This window comes from Xyrauchen texanus, chromosome 1 (assembly GCF_025860055.1).
Source record: "Xyrauchen texanus isolate HMW12.3.18 chromosome 1, RBS_HiC_50CHRs, whole genome shotgun sequence".
NCBI classification, from domain to species: Eukaryota; Metazoa; Chordata; class Actinopteri; order Cypriniformes; family Catostomidae; genus Xyrauchen; species Xyrauchen texanus.
In genome coordinates, this window is record NC_068276.1 from 20,601,812 (window position 1) to 20,626,820 (window position 25,009).

At 43.3% G+C, this 25,009-nt stretch overlaps 1 protein-coding gene across 2 annotated transcripts in view; it reads left to right on the plus strand.

The window, feature by feature from the left end:
* Positions 1-25,009, plus strand: part of LOC127647531 (5-hydroxytryptamine receptor 2C-like) — a 166,378-nt gene that overhangs the window by 89,989 nt on the left and 51,380 nt on the right. The window lies entirely within an intron of this gene.

Below are 25,009 nucleotides of genomic sequence, written 5' to 3' on the forward strand. Positions count from 1 at the left end.
CAGCATCAATTTTGTCATGCAATGTATTTATTTATTATTCTTGATCTGCAATCCCCGTCTCGATGCGGCTCAGCTGAGGGAAGAAAGAAATGACACAGAGACCCGAGCTATCAAATCCTTCTTCCACGTTTATTTGTGCAGCCCACCATTATATGGTCCAGCAAAACAACATTCCACTAGACCCACTGATGAAATGGTTATTTACACTATAAAGGGGCAACGCTCATGTTTGCCTTCGTCAACTATTGTAGGCTTCATTGGCTAGGGTTGGTGTTCATAGTTTGAATTTTTGTTTACTGACTTGTCTTATTTTATTAAAAGTAAAGCTACATTAAGAAGCACTACCTTTGCTCTCACAGAGACCCTATATTATAATCTAAGTTAATGCCACACACACACACACACACACACACACACTCACTCAAATTTTTTATTCAACATTTAAGTAGGGAGGGAAGGCAAAATAAAGTACTCAGCTGGCTGTAATTCTAAAAATAAAATTACAATGATATTACCTCAACAACCTTTTCTGCCTCCAGTTATTTACTGCAGTTTCAGGCAAAAGCATGTCAGATACACAAGCATACAAAAGCAAACAAAGGAATAAACACACATTTGTTTCCCTACTGTTTGTAATGGCAGGAAGTTCTCAAAGCTATTTTAGTGAACCTACTTAGCAGTTGAAAGACATATACAACTCTTAAATAATACGAATACTAATATCAAATTAATGAAATAAAAAAAAAAAAAACAGAGTGAAATACACTTTCCCATGCTCTCTCTATTTCTGGTAGTGATGGGCAGTAGCTTCGCTGCAAATCTTAACTTTGCTATTAACTTTTTAAGAAAAGAAGCTTTTCAGTTTCAGGTTCAGGTTACTTTATTTATACCCGTAGGTAGATTCTGGTACGTTTGACCAAAGACAACCCAAACAGTGTACGGCATAAAAATATAAAACATCATAATTTTAAATAAAACAACACACCATTGTACAACATGATAAAAAGCTAAGTAAATAAGCTATATTTTTTGTTATGTAGCAGCGTTGCTTTGACAAAATATACACCGCTACATCATACATCACACCGTGTTTACTACAGTCACTTTTGAATCAGAACTAAAGATGTTCAGCTCACAAATGAATCACTCATTTGAGTCAGTTCTTTCAATGAATAGGTCACACATTATAGCTAAGTGGTTCTGAATGACTCAGAAAGCTCATGCGAGTGCTAATTAATCATTTGGTGCATGACACGCTCTCACTTGCTAACACGGTCACAGAATATTTTAAAATATGGAAAATGGCATTGAATGGCATTGCAGATAAAGATTTGAACACCAAAAGAGTGTCAAACACTTAGTAACATACACAAAAACACATCAAAAATGAAATATGAATGTGGTAATCATATATCACATTTCCATGGTAGTAACATGGTATTCTTTATGTGGCGAGTGGAACTTTTCTTTTTGGCGAGGAGCGCCTTTTTGACCGCTCAACGGCCAAACTCAAGGAAGACACCGGCTACGCCACCCGGGGAATTTTGCCCCGAGGATAGACTTGGACTAGTTCGGTAGTTAAACCACCAAATACAGAAAGCACACAGGTTCGACTGATGCACGAAGCCAGAGACGTAGTTCCGTAAAAGCAATAATTTTATTTATACAGTTACTAAAAAAATCAAGTGTTTAATACCACTCACTAACATAGGGAAAATGAGTGCTGAGGCCTTACCAGTGGAGGGGCAGATTCAAAGGGTGTGGGATCTCAGGTGAACACAGACACACACACCGTGATAATACCCAAAAGAGACAAAAAAAAAAACACAGCACACAGGAGGAGACACCACCACCGAGGACACCGACACCACCACCTTCGGCACTCAGCAACTGAGAAAAAACAAGATTTAATTATTGGAAAGCAGCAGCAATTGACAAAAAAATAAATAAACAACTTCAATGATGCAAGTCTAGGCAGCACAGATGGCTTAATAGCTGCCTAGAGCCTGACAAAAATAACCAAAAATAAACAAATACAATTTAAACAGAAGAGAATGTCTTTTATCAACTTAAACAAAAGAAATATAAATTAACCAAACGAAAATCACTCAATCATAATTTAATAAATAAACCAAAAATAAACAACAACTTCCACACTAATAAGCACGGGCGAGTCACAGAAAACAAAGCTATCGTCCGTGTCACAAGCACTCAAGTACAGCCCTGCCAAACGCCCAGATGGGTAACGGTACGTAAAACGTTCAGAGCCTGGGGTAAGCTCGTGCAACCCGTTGGACAGTCTATTATTGAAGCCAAATCAGTAGAGACAAAACAGCAGCGTGGCTTGGAATGGAAGGGCTAGTGCAGATACCAGCACGAGCGAGGCGGTTTACAACCCTGATGTACACAAACAAACCAAATTCAGTAACAGTTTTATGATTAAACAAAATATACCCGCGATGCCAATTGGTATACATACCCGCCAGGGAGCGTCACACCAATAACCCAGTAGTGCCAATAATACAGTTACACAGAGCCTACAATAAACAATGGCAGATTACTTAAATACTCAGAAAAGAAAATATCCAAGGAAGAGAAAAATTTAACCAACCTACCAGCAACAAAACTCAACCCGGTTCCGTTACAGGAAGGGTCGGGCCTGCGACAGGGAAACACTGCAAGAGACACCGCACGCTGTAATACCCATCCTAACACCAACAAGGCCCATCGATAAACAAATGAACCGCACTGTATTACCTGTCGGATTAGCGCAACTGCACCGCAGACGCGAACGGATCCAGAGCGGAAACGTGCCTCCGGCAACAAGCAACAAGGAGTGTCTAGAGGGCACACCCCCCCACCTATATAGCATGCAGTTACTTCCCTATTGGTCCAGAGAAAAATTGAACCCATTGCGACAAATCAACCTGCTACAATCAAGCAATTTGAAGCACCATGTAAATACAGAATAGTACTTAAATATGGTAAATTAATCTCAAATTACCATGGTATTACCATCTGATATCATCAAAAATCACATTGATATTGCCCAGATGTGCTTAAACACAAGGAATTTGGCCTCTGATCAGAAGCTTCAGAAATACAACAGCTAGACATAGACTTACAGGATAAGATTACTAGTACTGAATATTTACAGACATTTTTATACAGGTATGTGCAAAATTATGTTCAAATGAGTATGGATTGTTGTGGTTCGTGCCATCTCTGTGAAAAATCACTCGAAGTCTTAGGGATTTTGATTTTAGAAGAATAGACTTTATTATCAGACAATAAAGCCAAGTTGCCTCTGCAGAACAACAACTAAAGCATCTCTGGGTTTTTGTTCACTTAAATACTCGTCCTCTTACAAGGTGGGCTTATACATTCCACAGGTGTCACCATTATCCATCATCCTATTCTTTGACTCCGGTCTGATTATTTTAGGAAATGGACAGGAGACACCTGTGGAAGAGCCTCACCATATATTTTCTCAGTTGTCATGAGAGTACATATGTGAGGGTATATTCCTGTTCCTGCACAGGCCTCTAAAAACACACACTCACATAGTAAAAGACCTGCTTGACCATCAGAAATAATTGTATAATAAAATGCCATTGATTACACTTGATTAATGGGTACTTAACTTGATAGAAATACACCACATTGTTTGTAGAGGTAGTAGTATAAATCTGAAAAATAAAATGTGAAAATAGCTATTTTTCATTTTGAACACAGGTTTGTACAGGTAGCATGCATAAATATTAATTTAAATGTTTTTTTTATGTACATATTATATTGCACCATACTGTATACTTGATACTGTACTGTATTGCACTATACTGTACCATGGCTTTGATAAACATTATGTGAATAAGTCTTTTAGATGCATTGTCTTTGATAGTATGCTCTGTGCATCTGTTTGAAAAATTATGAAGTCGCGTAAATTTAGCAAGCTAATTTTAGTGTGTAGCTTGTAGTGTAACTTGCTACTTTCTCTGAAGTGTAGCTTCTAGATTTGCTTAACTAATTCTTCTGTTGAGTATTTGGTAGATTAGCTTGCCAAATCTTTTGACTAGCTTGCCCAACACTGGTTTACGGACAGTGAAGGGGAAAGTATTGCGTGTTAGCAGTCCGTACAATTGCCTGAAAACAGGTCTCAAACCAGCTGTAGGAAAAGCATCAGTAAATTATTTATCTTCGAGGTGTCTTATGTAAAAACTCCATCGTTTATACATTGGCATAAACCTGTTGATACTTTCAGTGTTAAGTGGAGTTGTATATTCTTAACTGCCGTGGATTTGTTTTCTTTCTTTCTTTTTTTGGATGAAAACAGGTGACAGCACAGATCGATATCAGGTCCTATCTCACAGAGCTGGGCTCCCGGTTGCTGATTTTCTTTACTGTGCATTCAGTGATTGCCGAAGCCTTAGTGCCTATTCGATTTCTTTTTCATCTTCTTTTTTCCATTTCTGTTTGTGTTATATGTGATAGAGTGTAATATTTGTTAATATGACTGGCTCTGTTGGTGTATATGGTTTGGTATCGACTGACTGTGTGTGTTTAGTAAGTTGGTGTGTGTATCTGTGCGTGTGTGCATGCGTTCGTGCGTGCTTGCGTGTGTGACTGTCTAGACTTTTATACTTTCTGGAGGAAAAGAGTATTGAGCAAAAATTGAGTCTGAGACAACTAGTAATTACAGCAGCATGCTGTGAATACAGAGATACTGTAGGTGTGGAGGACATCACATAAACACATACAAACACATACAGTACACACACACACACACACGTTAGTACTCCTATCATTACAAGGACTCTCCATAGATATAATGGTTTTTATACAATACCAACTATATATTTTTATCCCTAAAAACACTTTTCACAGAAAAGTTCAACGAATTAAATATGTCTCTATTTCCTCCTTGTTCATTGTCACACTTAAGTCATACATTCAGCACTACGTGTTTCGACCTTACAATGATTTACACTACCTTCGGCTGTTATTGGCTAGGGTTGGTGTTCATAGTGTAAATTTTTGTTTACTGACTTGTAGTCTTATTTTATTAAAAGTAAATCTACATTAAGAAACACTACCTTTGCTCTCACAGAGACCCTATATTACACATATACACAGAAATCTACGGTAACGCCACACACACACACACACACACACACACACACACACACACTCACTCAAATTCTGATTGCAAAGTTTGGGATTGTAGTCGATGGAAGAGAACTGGTGCGCCTCACCTTGAGAGAGTAAGGAACAGGAAAGCAAAAAAAAAAAAAAAGGATAATTTACTGAAAAGAAGCATTTGACTGAGCTCAAGTTACTGTCCTTGTATAGACAGAGCTATGGAAGGAGTGAAGTGGAGAAGAGGAGAGAATGATTGATTACACATGAAAGAGAGTTGTAGGAGGAAAGTGTGTCATATAAGAAGGTGGAGAGTTAAAGACAAAGAGACTGGCTTTGAAGACTGGAGAGAATGACTTGAAATGGTGATGATGATGGTAATTGTGCTGATAGAGATGATGGTGTTGATAACTAGCTTTTTACATTTTCTGAAGAAACTGTGAGTGGTGATTTCCCAAGCAAAACTCATCGTCATGATGCTAGGATGTTATGAGTGGTCTTTTGCGCATTGTTGTGTAGTTGCATACAGGCCTTAGTCAAAAGTTCTTCATTGATCTTCTGGTCCCTGAATATGGCCTGGGTCCTCCTTCAAAGAATGTGTATATGATTGTTTATCCTGTTTTATTGTTTGCAAGGTGAAATCATAAGTCTGATTGCTTAGAAAATTAGTAGCGCACCTCTCATAATATATAAGTATATATATATCCAAGATAATATAATGGTACCATTTGTGTCCATTGTTCAAACAGTACAAGACATTTAACATGATGAATTTTAATGCTTAAGGTTTTAATTGAAATCACTAAACCTATATGAGCAATATTAATAGTGATCCTTGCCTCAGCAAACACCACTAATGATGATGATGGGGTTGGTAATGATGATGTTAATGATAGTTGTAATGACGAATGGTAACAAGCACAAGAACAAAGACTAGCCTTTTTTTCATTGTGTATTGATATTCTTTGAGATTCCTTCTTTTTGGCCCTGTAATTATTGTTATACTTTCTGTATGAATTGTAGATTTCCATTTCAAAGAGCAAATTAACCCCTGGGGGGAAAAATGCAGCTGTTTTCTCTGCTGTTTCCTTCTGTAGCACACCATTCTAAATTTTATACCAAAAAAAATGTAAAACTTTCAGAGCTGAATGAACAAATGGAAATAATAAAAAAAAAAGAAAAGAGACAGAGAAATTCAACACCTTACTGTACTTGTCTCTCTGGGGGCTCTCCTTCTAAGAACACCGGTCAGACCTAACACACACACACACACATGGATGGATGGATGGATGGATGGATGGATGGATGGATGGATGGATGGATGGATGGGTGTTGGCACCAATAGAAAAAGAAAATTGATGGGAAATTGTCAAGGGGGATTAAAGGAATCGTCTGGTGGCAACGAGAAGGAGATAAATAGATGTGTAAGAGAGGACGAAACAAAGGTTTTGTAGACAAACACAGTGGGAGAGAGTAATGGAAAAACAAATCAAATCACTTAGAAGAACAAACCACTTAGATGTAAAGAGATGCTTCTGTCTGCATTAACACTCCAGAGAAGCCGGGAAATGGATGTGTCCAACAGAAAAGTGAAGACAAATCACTTTACTTACAGCACAAAGTCAAGCATTAGTTGTGTGTGTGTGTGTGTGTGTGTGTGTGTGTGTGTGTGTGTGTGTGTGTGTGTGTGTGTGTGTGTGTGGATGAGAGTTTAGGCAATAATATATGGACTCCTTTTGATTTCATAGATTTAAGAAAACATTTTCTACACTTTTGTAGCATTATATTTTTGCCTGTGACGTCCACTTATAATGTTAGTCAATGTTTACTGCGCCAACAACTTTAGTTTTTCATTACCATTTTCCACCCTCTCTCTGACCCGTTGTTTATCAGGCTGATATTGCTACTGTACCTTTAAGACTTCTGGATGTAAATTACCTCTGTTATGACATTAAATTTAGCATAGTTCACACTGCTATTCAGCAAAATATAGCAAAATTATATACATTTGATATAATTACAAGTACATTTGATATAAATTAAAGTCAGTTAACTTAGCCTGCATCTGCAAAGAGCATAAAAACTAACACGGGTAAAGTCAATATTTTCAAAATGTTAAATAGTATAATTTGTATTTCAATGCAAAAATATGTTCATGTTTAGCAGTGAAGTAATTTTACAGCAAAAATTATGATTGATTGATTTATTTGTCCTCGAGAGGAAATTTGTTTCCACCATAGGTGCGTACATAATACAGACACACATGTATAACATATTAGAAACATCAACATATAAACATCTACAAAAAACAGAGACAGAGAGCATACCTGACGTATCAAAGGCTGATTTCCTATGTATTTAGAGCTCGTATAGATACAGGAACAAAACAATGATTCTATCACTGCCAATGGAATGAACACCCAAGCCAATGTAATCGAGTGTTTCACATAAGAAAGAATATTGTAACAACATGAGACAGAATTTACATTTTTGGGTGAACTTTCCCTTTAATATGCTCATGGTTTTGATGACTTCAGAATGGCCTGCTTAGCAGCATACTATACAAAAGATAGCACCATCACACACCAGCACATAAATACACACAACTATAGCCTCAATCTCTAATTTCCCAAATTCATAATTTTATTCATTAACCATACAGAGGAACATGGAGAGAATAATTCTTCATAAGAAAGAAAGAGACAGAATTGAAAACATGAGTAAAAAGATGAAATGATAGAGAAGTAACTGAAACACTGGCAAAGTATGTTGGAAGGGTGGAATGGTTCATTAGCGAGTTCAGTGCCACAACAGCGTTAGTTATTTAAGACCAATTGAGCTAATTAAGAAAGCTCTTGTTAGTGTGTGCAGGCAGCCATGTTTCTGCAGGCTTCACCCACTGACCTAAGCAATGGGTTCATCTGATAATGATGCACGCACACACACACACATGCACGCACATTTGTACGTGTCCTCATACATGGGCTTTTATGTTATAGATAATCACATTCTTGCACACCAAGACCTACAAATTTTTACAGTCACACCCAAATGTACACATCTGATGCACAAATACACATCTCTCTTTCATGCCCACACTCATTAACTTAAAAGGTATAGTTCACCCAAAATAGAACATATTGTAAATATGTACTAGCCCTCATTGCTCTTCAAACCTGTATGCCTTTTTAATATTCATTTTATAGGTGAATTTTAAAAGTTATTTGCTGAATACATCATCACATCTATTGACCAAACGTCATGAAATCTTGTTGCAAAAATTAAGTTTGATGTTATCGATTAATCTGATTTCAGCAATTTATAAATTATTTTATTTTATTTGAGAGTGAATAATGACTTAAATTTGGTTCTGTTCATTACACAAAGTGATCAAATATCTGTAGAAGACTTGGAATATAGTGCATGAATAATTTTTTGTTTTGTTTTATGTTTTTTTTTTGTCAGAGTCACTACTTACTGTCATTATATGGAAAATAAACCTGTGAAGACTTTAAAATATCTCCTTTTGTGTTCCATGAAAGATAGAAAGTCATAAAGGGTTTGGAGCATCATTTAGTGAGTAAGTTCCTTGGTGTCCACATTACTGAGGAACTCACATGGTCCGTCCACACTGAGGCCGTTGTGAAGAAGGCTCACCAGCGCCTCTTCTTCCTAAGACGGCTGAGGAAGTTTGGAATGAACCACCACATCCTCACACGGTTCTACACCAGCACTGTAGAGAGCATCCTGACTAGCTGCATCACCACCTGGTACGGCAATAGGATGACTGGGGAACAGGTTATGGCGCTCACCGTTAAACTTGGCGGATGGACTGCACACTCAGGGATGGCATGACTGGCAGCTACACAGTACAGGCAAAGATGCAGTTGAATGTGGTGCTGGCATTCTGAGGGAGTTAAACAGAAAGAGACGATCTGCATGGGTTCCTCTGAGGATTCAGGATGATGGGTCTAATGGGCAGTAGATGGCAAGCATGGACGAGGAATATTTTCTGACTGGCAGTATTTCAGACGATTGGCCACTCTTATAGAAAGTTGAATAAATCATTCCAACCCCATTGTGTCGTCAGAGTTTCAGACTCAAATAAGGTTCAAGTTCTTGGCGATAAGTAACTGTGGGGGCCGGTTCATTCCATCCACTAGCTGCCACTAAGGTTCTGAACTGGATGGTATAATGGGATATCGACCCCTTATCCTGTTGGATTCGATAGAGCTGTTCTTTAACATGGGAATCTCCAATGGCACGGCCAAAGACCTCTTTGAAGTGACCTGAGTGACAGATCCATCCTGCTCCTATATGGTGGTGGTGGCCCATTGCAAAGCTCGCCTGGTGAAGAGAGAGATGATAAATGCTATTTTAGCTCTCTCAGTAAGGAATCTGTGGGGCTGCATCACCATAGCAAGTGAACACTTGAGTAGAAAGCCATTGCAGTCCTCTGCCAAACCAGTGTAGGTTGCTGGAGAGATTAAGGGTGCTGAACACACCGAAGAAGTGGAAGGAGGAAGCAGAGCTGAGACTGAAGGCTTTGAATTGGCAGACTCTCATGGGTTGGTAGTATGAGAGATTGAAGTGGACACAGACGATGCAGTGAGGGCTCGACAAAACTGATTAACCAGCATTTCAATGTTGTCAGAGGTGAGGTGAAGATCCACTCCTGCAGGATCCAAAATAGCAGTTTAGTCTTCTGTTAGGAAGGCAAAACAGACAGATGGATGTTGAACCCAGATGCGGGAGCTTTATTGAAACACAGAGAAGTACACAGGCGAGTAGAATGGCAAATGAAGATTTTAGCTGATAGTGGCTGATGATTGAGTCACACGAGTGAAAAGAGTACAAGATGAATAATTCATTTTTATTTGTATAGTGCCTTTCAAAGCAGCTTTACAGAAAATCATGCATTAACAGAAAATGAAACTGTAATATCTATAATGTCTTAATTGTGTAGTATGATAAAAATAAGATTGTGAATTGTGTTTAAAAATAAATAATTAAATAACTTTTTTTAGAGACCCAGTGAGCAAGCTGAAGGCGACTGTGGCAAGGAAAACAAAACTTCATAAGATGTTGGTTAATGGAGAAACCAGGCTCACTGTGGGGCCAGTTCCCCTCTGGCTAACATCATGAATATAATGCCAATATTACTTATGTATAGTGCAAAAAAAAAGCACTTGTAAGTTTGATCTGATATCAGATGCTCGAGCCACAGAAATGTATTTAACAATAGTGGCTGGAGTCTCTATTTCCATGTTCCTTGTAATAGATTCAACAGTTATTAGGGCTCTTTCAACATGATTCCCAGTGGATGCATCACTGAGCAGGGAGAATCGACTGGAAACCCTAACAGAAATGACGCTTTGCTGAGCGAATATGTCGCACGAGATGTCACCCAAGCACCCTGCTCTAGAGCTAGAACCAAAGTGTGTATGTTGCTCGTTGTACTACCCACATCCGAAACAGTATCTACCGGCTTTTCTTTCTCACTGACCTCCACTAGCATTCGGATGTGTGTCTCTAACTCATTAACCTTCTCCATCAGCCTGACTAATTCCTTTCATTTATCACATGTGAATCTGTGGCAGGGCGGAGGGAGGGACCGGGTGTGTAGGATCACTACCCGGCCCCGCTATCCGCCCTGCCACAGAATCCCAAACTGCTGACTGAAGAAGCTATAGTAAATATGCGACCTGCAATGCATGTAGAAATAACATGAGCATATGCCATGACTTAGCACAATTGTTTGTTGTTGTTTGTTGTTCCTGAGCGGTGAGGGTTTGAGATCGATGTGAATCCCTCAGGCAATTCTTGATAAGTTATGCTTTGTGATCAATGCAATAATACATGTAAAACAGAGGAGAAAAATGTGTGCACTGTAAAATGCGCGCAGTTTAACCGTGATAAAAATAGAAAGTGGATGCATGCGAAAAATGCACGCAGTTGAATTGCAATAAGAGAATGGGGGGGGGTCCTGATGAGTGCTGAAAAATGGCAGATGTTAAGGATTAAAAGCTGAAAACAGATAGATAAGCGATGCTAAAAATGCTAGCAAGCTACAAACACAGACTTGAGCTTGGCGCCAGCAGCAACAGGCAACAGGTAAAATACACAGATGAAACAGTAGAAAATAAGAAAATAATAAAACCTGCAGTAAAATGACAAAGGATAATGAGAATAAGAATAAGAATAAGTAGGCTAGCAGGCTACAAAAACTCGTGCAGCATGCCATCAGCAATAGGAACAGGAAGTCCAGTGATACATTCATACGAGCCCTGCTGTGGAAGAGCAGTAAGGTGTGTGTGATCCTTATGGAGACTAGACACTGACTGTGTGGTTGTGGCGAGTTTTTGAGCTGTTCTTGATCGCTAGTGAAATTGTGTGCAGTTGATTAGAAGCTCAGGGAGAGTGATTGAAAGGAAGAGCTCGTTGGAGGCGTGACAGTCGTGTTTGTCTGAACGAGATAATATGTTTCGTTTCATTAATGAACTGAATGTACTGGTATGCTGGCTTACAAACAAAATGAATTAATCTCTCAGTCATCTTGTTTGTGAACGAGGATCTGCTGTTTGACTGAACAAGAGGAGGCATGTCATTCCTTCAGTTTGGCATGTGAATCAGTTGCATTCAACAAAGAGAGAAAGGCGTGAAATGCATGTAAGACACGTTTATAGGTATACACAAAACATAATTCCCAATTTATGAATGTACAAAAATGACAAAAGACCAGACAGTTAAAAGGACATGAATTACCAATGGAAATGGTGCACAGTGTAAAATATTAAAGCTTTTCCTAAATGTTTTCTACGTCTTGGTAAAAGTTAAGCATAGTATTACATTTGTTTTTGAAAAATAAGACCTGCCATTTGTAGCGAAAACAGATATGGTGTTTAACCTCTATTTTTAAATTGTCTTTGTACATTTGTTGACATGCATATTCTATTTGTATTGCTTTGTTTCCTTTTAAAGACGAGCCAGTAGCAGTAGGCTGTGAAGGAATATATCATTGATTTCACCCTCTAAAGGAATACGGCCCTTCACAGTCTGCGTTCTACTTAAAATTTTTACAAACTCCCATTCCTATCTTCCCTTCATTTCATAGACACTTATATACGTTGTTACCTACGTTACATGAGTACAAAGTAGGATGCAATCAGAGATTGAGATAAAGTTTAGTTGTGATTTCAGTGGCGTGTGTATAAATTTGTCATGTACATATTAAATTTTTACTAGAATTAATTGTTAGAAAGGATTAATCAGGGCCTATGGTCTGCCTTGGCAGAGGGGCCTCTGCCCAAGGAAAACGCAGTTTACCAACAGGGAAACGTTTCAGTGGAACATATTCGTCGCAAGGGGTTACCTATGGGGAAAATAGCATTAAATAATTGATAATTTACTGATTCTCCTAATTCTTAATATATATATATATATATATATATATATATATATATATATATATATATATATATATATATATATTAGTTATGACGTGTGAAGAACAGGAGAAGGCAGACGGGGGTGTGGATCCAAATGCGGTTTATTTATACAATACAACACAAAAGAAACCAAACACAGGAACAAATCAAAATCCACGATGGGAAAAAAGGCAAACTAAATACTGGTGGATACGGAGGGCGGAGAACAACAGGGTAACCACGAGCGAGCAGACAGACTGACAGGGAACACGAGCAGAGAGAGTTAAACCAGACATAAGTGGAGACATGGATGTCAACAAACGACAAAGGGAAGGGGAGAAAGCGGGGTTTAAATAAAAAGGTAATGACAAAATAACAGACAGGTGCGGACAATAACACAGTGATCAGGGCTGGGAGTGTGATCCGGGAATTGTGGGAAGTGCAGTTTCACACACGGACAGTGAGACTCAGGGCGGACAACAGGGAAAACGTGACATATAATGGGATCGGTGACGGGTGAAACGGAAAACACGGAGCAGACAACAAGGAAACGTGACATAAACGTGACTAGTGAGACAGAACACAGGGCAGACAACAGGGGATCGTAACATATATTCTAAATCAGCCTACTGCTAATATAAATTTTGTAAGTCTTTGAGTGTTTTCGGAGGGAGGAAGGGCAGTTGTGGAACTGCACACACAGACGTGATATTAGCGACTGGCCAGGTAACTATAACACTGTTGACAGTGCGTCTCACATTCAACCACTAGATTTACAAAAATCCTTTTACTTATAAGGTGACAGGGCAAAAACATTACTGTTTCACAAATTGCCTTTGTACTCAAAATGTGCATGAATGTTCTTTTAAGATAACTTTTGAGACAGTTTTTTGATTCACAAATGTAACTGGTCTGATCTGTTACCTTACATGGATGCTGTTTGTAGTGCTTAAATTGCTGAAGTATGACCACATTTGCTCAACAAGTCCCAGAAAACCTGTCCATAATTCTAGCTATTCACCCATAAGAAATGCATGTTTATCATCTAAATATGTATGTTGATGAACTATTCTTATCAGTTAAAGTACCCTTAAAGTACCTTTTTATTTCACTCATTAACAGACAAATAGTGAGTGAAGCATGCTGCATTTAAGGAACATCTTGTAAAAGGACCAAGGTTATCCTACTCAAATGCATGAGACATCAAATTAACAAAAGTTCCCCTTCTGTCGCTCTCTCCACATTGTGTCAGAGAAGCGACACTAGGGATCTCTCTTGAGCGCCGATATCCACCTCTGATATATGAAAAAAGGCCAATGAGAGTTGGCAGCCGGTATTTGCATGTCCCGCCCCCGGACATACGGGTATTAAGCAGCGCAAATACGGGAGTTCGTTCAGAAAATTTCTTCGGAGCGATGGTCGTGTCTGCAGTTGCTGCGTGTTACACACAGAGTTCCTGACATTCCCCTGCTGCATGCTGTTGGATTCTACCGCGCACAACAGCGGCTTTCTCCTGTTTGCACGGCTGTGCATTCCTGCCCCTGAGTGCATCGACAGTTGCAGATTAAAAACTCTCACGAGAGTGATTAAAAAGAGTGATTTTATTTAAAAGAGTAATTTCCTCTAAAAGAGCAAATCACAGCGGCGTTGAACGTCCTTTTAAGGACGCGTCTTTATGAAGATGCCTTTCCGCCCCTGTGTTGTTCCTGGATGCGGTACAGTGCTCTCCGCTTCAGACGGCCACAGGCGTTGTCTCGTGTATCTGGGTAGCGATCACACCGAGGCTGCGTTTGTGGATGGTTCATGTTCTCACTGCGAGAACATGACCATGACAACGTTGCGGTCGCGGCTTGCTTACAACCGTAAGCAAGCCACTCCAGCTGTCCCCCCGCATTGCTCCTTCTTCCCACGGGATTGAGGACGATGCGGTTGGCGATGGAGGTGATTTGGGGATGGCAGCGGGTGTAGCTCCTCCAGGTACGCCCCCTCGGACCACCCGCACCCCGGCACGCTCGTTGACTCCCGTCCGTCCCCGAGGTGACGGCGACTCGCCTTACAGCCAGTCCGCCTACCCTCCTGACACCGAAGCCGATGAGCTTGCCGCGGCATCGGAGGGCGCGGCATCGGAGGGCGCGGTATCTGACGCTGAGGACTCCCCTGGGCTGCCGCTTTCGGGCCTGCACGCCCAGGCTGAGGCCGATGCGCAGATGACCGACATGCTTTCCCGGGCAGCCACTAGCGTGGGCTTGGATTACACGGCGAACATGCCCAGTCCCGTTCTTCCTGGAAGTGCATGATGAGCTGACGTCTTCGTGGAGAGCACCCCTCTCCACTCGTCACACCGCCACCTGCTCATCCGCCCTCGCCACCCTCGACGGTGGAGCACGCCATGGGTACATAGTGATTCCCCAGGTGGACAGGTCAGTTGCGCTCCATTTATGCCCCGGAAGCCCTACCACCTGGTGGGGCCGCCCTGTACTCCCTTCCCGGACCTGTAGAGCAACATCCTTGCTGACCGCAAAGGCCTACAGCGCCACCGGACGCGCCGCTTCCACCCTGCATGCCATGGCTCTCCTGCAGTTCCATCAAGCCAAGGCACTATGAAACATGCATGGGGGTGGTCCTGATCCCGACACGCTGCAGGAACTGCGCTCAGAGCGACGAAGGTCACAGTGCAGGCGCTCGGGCAGGCGATGGCCATGCTCATGGTCCAGGAGCGTCAACAATGGCTGAACATGGTCGAGATGCGTGAAGCAGACAAGACTCGCTTCCCAGTTTGGCCTCTTCGGCGACACCGTCGAGGACTTTGCCCAGCAGTTCTCCCTGGTGAAGAAGCAGACGGAGGCCATCTCTCACATCATGCCTCACCGCAAACCTGCCGCTACAGCCCATGCCCCGTCTGCTTGCCGAGGGCGTCCTCCCGTGGCCAAAAAACCTTCTGCCCCGCCTCAACCCGGGCCCAGCTCTCAGCCCCAGCATCGAGCCAGCCGCGGGAAGCACATGCCCCCTGTCTCACGGACCCCCTCTAGGACCCGGAAGGCTCCCAGGCACACCTGAGACAGCCCACCCAGAGTCCAAGACGTTAGCTCCGGAGGTGGTAAGACCGCTCCGTCCCCCGGTGGAGGGCCGGGAGGAGAATCTTGTGTTTTTTCATTTGCCACACCCTCTAACAAGGGCTGCGGTACCCAATAAAAGAGCCTATTTCCTTTGTCTCTGGGTCACATGGCCCGCAAATGCCTTTCTCATGGCACTCTGCTTTCAGGCCTCAACAGTCCCGGCTTCCTGGACGTGGCATCCCCGCCTTCAGCCCCACGACTGTTCCCCGGCCGGCCGGTTCAGACGAGTCCAGAGGACGCCAACATCAGACCTCCTCCTCAGTCACGAACCCGCCCCCTGCCGGGTGCACGGAGCAAGGTAAGTGCTTTGAGTCTATTCTCAGCACCGCAGCCTCGGGCCGCTTCACTGCCTCCCGACGCCGCATTACCTGTTCCGCACCACTGCAAAGCCCCGCCGGGTATGTCCAAAAAACTCGTCCCCTTGGTGCCCCTAGCACGGAGCTTAGAGGCGTGGCTTTCACTGCCCAGCCCGTCACGCTGGCTGCACCGGACCATTCGACTCGGTTATGCAATTCAGTTTGCCAGGCCTCCGCCCCCCCTTTGTGGGCGTTAATTTTTCCCGCAGTACACGGCGAACATGCCCAGTCCCTGCGCGAAGAAATCACCTCCCTTCTAATCAAGGACGCGATAGAGCCTGTCCCTCAAACCGAAACGAAGAAGGGTTTCTACAGCCCTTACTTCGTTGTACCCAAGACAGGCGGCGGCTTATGACCGATCTTGGACCTGCGAATTTTCAATCGAACCCTGTCCAAACTCCCGTTCAAAATGCTCACCCAGAAACAAATTCTATCTGGCATCCGGCATCTAGATTGGTTCGCAACGGTAGACCTGAAGGATGCGTACTTCCACGTATCAATTCGCCCTCGACATCGACCCTTTCTACGGTTTGCGTTCGACGGCCAGGCGTATCAGTATAAAGTCCTCCCCTTCAGCCGGTCTCTGTCCCCTTGCGTCTTCATGAAAGTCGCAGAGGCAGCTCTTGCCCCGCTCCGAAAAGCCGGCATACGCATACTCAATTACCTCGACAGCTCATCCTGGCCCCCTCGCGAGAGTTACTATGCGCGCACAGAGACCAGGTGCTCAGGCACCTCAGCCGTTTGGGGCTTCAGATCAACTGGGAAAAGAGCAAGCTCACCCCAGTCCAGAGCATCTCTTTTCTCGGTTTGGAGTTAGACTCAGTTAGACTTCAGTCTGTGCTGAAATGCCTCGCTTCCCTCAAGCCAGGTACCGTGGTCCCGCTAAAGTGATTCCAACAGCTCCTGGGGCATATGGCATCCTCCGCGGCGGCCGCGCCGCTGGGGTTGATGCATATGAGACCACTTCAGCACTGGCTCCAGACTTGAGTGCCGAGACGAGCATGGCGCTGCGGCACGCACAATGTGAAAGTTACCACCGCCTGCCGCCAAACCCTCAAACCCTGGACCGACCTCTGCTTTCTACGGGCAGGGGTACCCTTGCAGCAGGTGTCCCGACGCGTTCTGGTCACAAACGACGCCTCAAATTGGGTTGGGGCGCCGTATGCAACGGGCACGCAGCTGCGGGCCGTTGGATCTGGGCCCCGCTGCGTTGGCACATCAACTGCCTAGAGCTGCTGGCTGTTCTCTTTGCCCTGAGGAAGTTTCTCCCGTTAATTTGAGACAAACACATCCTAGTCAGGACAGACAGCACCACAGTGGTAGCCTACATAAATCGCCAAGGCGGAGTACGCTCTCTCCACATGTCACAGCTCGCCTGTCGTCTCCTCCTTTGGAGTCAGCAGCGACTCAAGTCACTGCGCGCCACTCACATCCCCGGCAACCTCAATGTGATAGCAGACGTGCTGTCAAGACAAAGCTTGCCCAGCGGAGAGTGGAGGCTCCACCCCCAGTCGGTCCAGCTGAGAGGCAAGGCCCAGGTAGACCTGTTTGCCTCCCAAGAAACCTCCCACTGCCCGCTCTGGTATGCCCGGACAGAGGCTCCCCTCGGGGCAGATGCGCTGGCACACAGCTGGCCCGTGGGGCTGCGCAAGTACGCATTTCCCCCAGTGAGCCTTCTTGCACAGGTGCTATGCAAGGTCAGGGAGGATGACGAGCAAGTCATTCTGGTGGCCCCCTACTGGCCCACCTGGACTTGGTTCTCGGACCTCACTCTCCTCACGACAGCCCCTCCCTGGCGAATTCCCCTGAGGAAGGACCTCCTTTCTCAGGGACGGGGCACGCTCTGGCACCCGCACCCAGACCTCTGGAACCTCCACGTCTGGATGCAGAAAATCTAGGCGGCCTACCACCGACCATCATAGATACTATCAACCAAGCCAGAGCCCCCTCGACCAGGCATCTTTACGCCCTAAAGTGGCGTCTGTTCGCGAACTGGTGTTCTTCCCGAGCCGAAGACCCACAGAAGTGCGCAGTTAGGTCAGTGCTCGTGTTTCTTCAGGAGAGGCTGGAGAGGAGGCTGTCCCCCTCCACCCTCAAGGTGTATGTTGCCGCCATCGCGGCTCACCATGACACGATAGACGGCAAGTCTCTTGGTAAGCACGACTTAATTGTCAGGTTCCTCAAAGGTGCCCGGAGCCTAACCTATTTCCCTCCTGGGATCTCTCGGCCGTCCTCATGGGCCTCCGGAGACCCCCCTTCGAGCCGCTAGATTCAGCTGGACTCAGGGCCCTCTCTCTCGAGACTGCCCTGCTGATCGCGCTCGCCTCCATCAAGAGGGTCGGGGACCTGAAAGTGTTCTCTGTTAGCGACACTTGCCTGGAGTTCGGTCCGGCAGACACATACGTGATCCTAAGACCGCGACCGGGCTATGTGCCCAATGTTCCTACCACACCCTTCAGGGATCAGGTAGTGAACCTGCAAGCGCTGAGGAAAGGGAACGATGTCTCCAAACAGAGGCTTGCCCACTGGGTTGTCGACGCCATTTCATTGGCTTATCACACCTAGGCCGTGCCCCCCCCTTGCGGGTCCGAGCTCATTCCACCAGGGGTGTTGCATCCTCATGGGCACTGGCCAGGGGCACCTCCCTAGCAGACATCTGCAGAGCAGCAGGGTGGGCAACACCTAACACTTTCTCGAGATTTTACAATCTCCGTGTTGAGTCAGTATCATCCCATGTTTTCTCAGGTCCGAGCCCGTAGAACTCGGTAACACGCTGACGTTCTGGCCGGGTGAATCGCTTGCGCCAAGCACCCTTTCTCTCAGCCGAGGTAAAATAGTGTGCCTCCGTTCCCAGGAGACCCCATCTTCGGGTCGCTGGTTGACTCCTCCCTAGCCCTTTTGGGTCCGCAGTTCAGCGGAGCAACTTGCCGACCCAAACCACTACGGGTACCCAAAGCTAACCTGTACTGGAATAGGTGCTCCACAGGTAAGGCCTCCTGCTCGGACTCCCCCTGTGTGTAATTCCACGGTACTGTCCCCTCACGAGCTGACTCCCGTGTCTCCCTTAGGCAGTTACAGCTGCCTCGGTTGCCATGCTGTATGCTTTCCCCCTCTATGAGGCTGGATCTACCACCGCACCAACTTTTCCACATAGGTCCTGTTAGGCCATGTGATGCATTTGCCACTCTTTGCCTCCCCTGCCGGGTAGGTGTGGCCTCCGCAGGGTCTTCTCCCCCTGAAAGAATTGCTAAGACCCCCTTCCCTCAATGCGTGTAAGGGCCCCGGCCGTAGTAGCTCTATGCGAGAAACATAGAGAGAAAAGAGGCCCAGCCAGGCTGGCCCATTCCTAGGTTGGCGGCCATCACCTTGTTCCCCCCTCCTGGGCAACGATAAGGATTCTGATGGCTTGAATGGGGCGTTGGGAAAGGGTATGTGCAGTCTGATACAGTTGGTCGTCCTGCACGTAAGAATACCTGCTCGCTCCTGTATCAGTAGTTCACGTACACGGCTCAGCGCATGGCACTTTTATAAGTGGACCCCTAGTGTCGCTTCTCTGACACAACGTGGAGAGAACGACAGAAGGGGAACGTCTAGGTAACCTCCGTTCCCCAATGGAGGGAACGAGACATTGTGTCTTCCCCACCACGTCGCTGAGCCGAGCCACTGTTGTGGCCGGACCATTTCCGGCTTATCAGAAAAATCCTGAATGAACTCCCGTATTTGCGCCACTTAAATACCCGTATGTCCGGGGGCGGGACATGCAATTACCGGCTGCCAACTCTCATTGGCCTTTTTTCATAGATCAGAGGTGGATATCGGCGCTCAAGAGAGACCCCTAGTGTCGCTTCTCTGACACAACGTCTCGTTCCCTCCATCGGGGAACGGAGGTTACGTACGTAACCTAGACGTTAGGTCAGACATAATCCAAAAGTGATCCAAATGGAATCATATTAGATTACCAAAAAAAAAAAAAAAGTAATTCAAGAGATTGCATTACTAATTACACTTTTAGTCATGTAATTTGTAATCAGTACTTGATTACAATTCAGAAGTAATCTAGCACTAACGAAAAGATGTAGAGCCCAAAATTGAAACAGTTTTTGGTGCAAGAAACCTTGACTCAAGGTGTGTGTGTGTGTGTGTGTGTGTGTGTGTGTGTGTGTGTGTGTGTGTGTGTGTGTGTGTGTGTGTGCGCGCAGTTGTGAATGTATGCTCCTGGCATACTGATAGACAGATGCATGGGCTTTTACGCTGTGTTGCTATGTACTCATGGCTTCGCACTCAGTGCAGTATTTCTATCTCACACACTTATCTCACTCTCTCTCTTTCTGTCTCTCAGTTATTGTTGTGTGTGCACGCGTGTGTCCGGGCCACTGTAGGGGGAATCGATGTAGACTGAGTGAAAGGTCAAATCTGTCTCTTCAGTTAATTAGTTACTTCAAGCACCCCTCTACCCAGGGGGCGTAGATTCAAGGGGTGATGGGGGGGAGGTAACACCCTCAATAATCAAAACAAGCAAGGAAAACTCTTATTTAAACCATGATCAATGGAAACATGGGTAAATGCTTCATGCTGCCCCCAATGTTAAAGCCAAATCATTACAAACATTTCATCTTTGATATTGTCTACTTCTGTTACTCTCTCTCTCTCTCTCTCTCTCTCTCTCTCTCTCTCTGCAGCATTTCAATCAATTTCAATTTTCAATTTAAAAGTACTTTATTGGCATGATTGTGTTTACATAAAATATTGCCAAAGCATTAATACACAAAACAGATAATGACAAGAAAATTAATAATGATAAAATAGTGACAAATAACAATAAAGATAGAATTAAAATAAGGTGCCAGGTAATGAATCAAATAAAATAAAAACTATAATAGCAATATACACTATACAATATAAAATAAAATACGCATTTAACAGGACATTATGAACATAAGTAAATAAAAGTACTGTGAATGAAGTACATTAAGGCAGTGATTGGTTTCTGAGGGTGTGCAGCTCAAAAATAAATTTTGCTGCAACCAGTGCATGATGGTCCTCCCCCAGTAACACCAGCATCTTACCTGTTTCTGCTGAACTGGAAAACTGTGGCATGAGGTTTGAGAGTTGAGAGATATTTCTCACAGTGAAGGAGAAAGTGTGCCTCTGTCTCGACCTCACCCGTGTCACAGTGAGCACAGACTTGTTCTTCCTTTGGAAGCCATGTTTGTCTGTGTCGGCCTTTTTCTATGGCCAGACTGTGATCACTGAGTCTGTATTTGGTGAGGATCCGTCTCTGTTTTGGATCTCTTACAGTGTGCAGATATTCTGCCAGATTATATGTTCTGTTTAGGGTCCGATAACATTCCAGTTTGCTTTGGTTTTTACTTTCATTTTCCCAATGGTCCAAATATGAATTTATGATTTGGTTTATTCTGATCTGGTTTTGTTCAGCAGTGCTGGTCTGAAACTGATGTTTGTTAGTTGTTAGTGGGTTTGTGAGTTTCAGAGCCAGCTGACAAAGGGGACTGGTTTTAGGCTTCAGCTCTCGGGGTTTAAGGACTTCAAGTTGCAGTGTGTTAGGGGAACTTGAATTTAGGTGTGTCCAAAATTTGAGGGATCGTTTTTCAATATGTATAATAAGGGGGTATCTGCCTAGTTCTGCCCAGTATGCATTAGTAGCTGTTCTTCTCTGAACTCTTAGAATGTTTCTACAGAATTCTGCATGCAGGGAATCTATGGGGTGTTTGTCCCATCTCCAGTAATCTGCCAGACAAAGTGGACCCCAAACCTCACATCCGTACAGAGCAATAGGCATTATAATACTATCAAAGATTTTACACCAGATTGTTACAGGAATGTCAACTTGGGTAAATTTGCCCTTAACAGCATAGAATGCTCTTCTAGCTTTCTCTTTTAGTGCATTCACTGCCAGACCAAAACCCCCTGAAGCACTCATTTTTAGACCGAGGTAGTCGTAGTGTCGGGTGTGTTCTATTGCAGTGTTCCCCAGAGTGAATGTGTATCTGGTGTCCTGTAATCTGGCTTTTTCCTGGAAAATCATAATTTTAGTTTTTTTCAGATTGACTGTCAGGGCCCAGTTCTGACAGTAGTTCTCCAGCAGGTCCAGGTGCTGCTGTAGCCCTTGTGCAGTAGCTGACAGCAGCACCAGATCACCTGCATAGAGAAGAAATTATTTAGAAATCTTCCGAATCATTAAGACCGGGTGTTGCAGATTGTTCCAGTAGCACTGCTAACTCAATGTAAATGTTGAACAGAGTTGGACTCAAACTGCAGCCCTGTCTCACTCCTCGCCCTTGAGTGAAAAATTCTGTTCTTTTATTGCCAATTTTAACTGAGCACCTGTTGTCTGAAAACATAGATTTGATAGTGTCGTACGTTTTACCCCCAATGCCGGATTGTAGAATTTTATAATATAGACCATCATGCCAAATGGAATCAAATGCTTTTTTTTTTAAATCAACAAAGCATGCATACATTTTGCCTTTGCTTTTTTGATGAACGTGCTGGTTGACTATTGTGTGTAGTGTGTGAATGTGGTCGGTGGTTTGGTAGGAATCCAATCTGACTCTTACTCAAGACATTGTGCTTGGTAAGGAAGGCCTGTATCCGGGCGTATATTCCAATTGACTCAGTTTATTTTGCATGCTTTTCTGGTCAGTTGTGAGATTTTCTGGAGAAATTTCTTTGAATAAGTTTTTAAAATAGTCTTTCCATAATTCTCCATTTTGTATGGCAATGTCCTGTCTGTGTTGTTTATTCAGACTGTTCCATTTTTCCCAGAACTGATTGTTAGTAATTGAGTGTGGTTTAGGTGTTGTTGCTTTTTGTGGTGTATTGTATTCTTCACAATAGTTTTGTCTGGTTTCAGATTTGTGTGGCTCTCTGTGTTTTTGGTTAGAGATCTGTCTGAGTAGTTTTCTTTTAATTTTACATTCTTTATTGAACCAGATTTCATCCCCAGTTTTAAGTTTAGTTTTCTTGTTTGTATGGAGTAAGTTGGCTTTGATTGAGCACACATTACACTATATTTATTAATTTACATCTATTTCTGTAATATGAATACTGTTTCACCCTTGTGTATGAGGTGAATCATGGTTGTTTAAGAATATTTTCCTAGCCCACCCAGGGCTGATTTTGGTTCAGTGAACCACAGGACCCCAATGTCTTCTGAGAGGTGCAGCACAGGGCTGGTTAATGAGAGCCTAATCTTTCACTGGACCAATTCTGTAGCAGAGACCTGAAAAGCCCTCTGAACACACACTCAGCCCCATGGTCGCCCCCCTCTGAGAAACAGTTGTGGTTTTTTGTATTGCCAAAAGTGTAAAAGTTGGTAACTTTCTGCATTCATAAACTTTTACAGTGCTCACATAACAGAGTATCTATCTCTGCTCTCTCTCTCTCTCTCACTTCTATTGCTTTTCTTACAGAATTTTGTTCTCTCTGTGTGTCTTCCACACATCTGTCATCACAACAACTGCTCTCTCGCTGAGCTGCAGGATCTTGTGTAAGTGCTTTATGGATGCGTGTTAGCAGGGCAGATTTCCTCCACCTGTTATATCAAAGCTGGTATTTTAATCAACTCACTGTACTCAACACACTCTACATAAAAACATCTGTGACCCGACCAGCTCCCACATCACATGAGATCCTCTGAGCTGCAGACATGTTTGGCTTTCACAGTACAAGGGATTTTATATAAAAAATAAAACAAATATTGTGTATTTAAAGCGATAGTTCACCCAAAAATAAAAGTTCTCTCATTATTTACTCTCATGCCATCCCAAATGTGTTTGACTTTCTTTCTTCTGCAAAACACAAATTAAGATTTTTAGAAGAATATCTCAGCTCTGTATGTCCATAAAATCCAAGTAAATCCACAAGACTCCAGTGGTTAAATCCATGTCTTCAGAAGTGATATGATAAGTGAGTGAGAAACAGATAAATATAGTCCTTTTTTACTATAAATATCCACCTTTAACCTGCACCGACCAGTAGGTGGCGATATGCACACAGAATGCAAATTGACAAAAAACAAAAGAAGAAGAATTTGGAAGTGAAAGTGAAGATGAATTAAAACAAAAAGGACAGAAATATTGATCTGTTTCTCACCCACACCTATTATGTCACTTCTGACTACATGGATTTAATCACTGGAGTCTTATGGATTTCTTTTCTGCTGCCATTGGGATTCAAAGTTCTGTCCACCGTTCACTTGCATTAGATGGACCTACAGAGCTGAGACATTTTTCTAAAAATCTTAATTTTGGTTCTGCAGAAGAATAAAAAAAGTCATACACATCTGGTATGGCATGAGGGTGAGTAAATGATTAGAGAATTACAATTTCTGGGTGAACTATCCCTTTAAAACAACGTGTATGAATATTTTACACACACACACACACACGCACACACACAGGGCCTAAAATGTGAGTACTCTCAAGTCGGCCAGTAACTTCATCAGTTGGTCAGGCACTGACGTGCAGTGAGGTGGCCTGACTCATTGTTGCAGTTCCATTTCATCCCAAATGTGTTCAGTGGGGTTCAGATCTTGGCTTTGTGCAGGCAAATCAAGCTCATTCACACTTAACTCACACTTTATTTAATGGACCTCGCTTTGTGCACTGGGACATTCTCATAATGGAACAGAAAATCACCCATCCTAAACTGTTGCAATAAATTTGGAAGCACAGCATTCTCTAGAATGTCACTGCATGATGTGCATTAAGATTTATCTTCTTTGGAATTCCTGGAATAGCCAAACCTGTTTATTAAAAGGGTTGTCCACATACTTTTGTCCATATAGTGTAAGTGGACTATTCCTTGCATTAAAGGGATAGTTTACCCAAAAATGAAAATTATCTCATCATTACTCTCCCTCATGACATGCCAGATGTGAGTGACTTTCTTTCTTCTGCTGAACACAAAAAAAGATCTTTATAAGAATATCTCAGCTCTGTTGGTCCATACA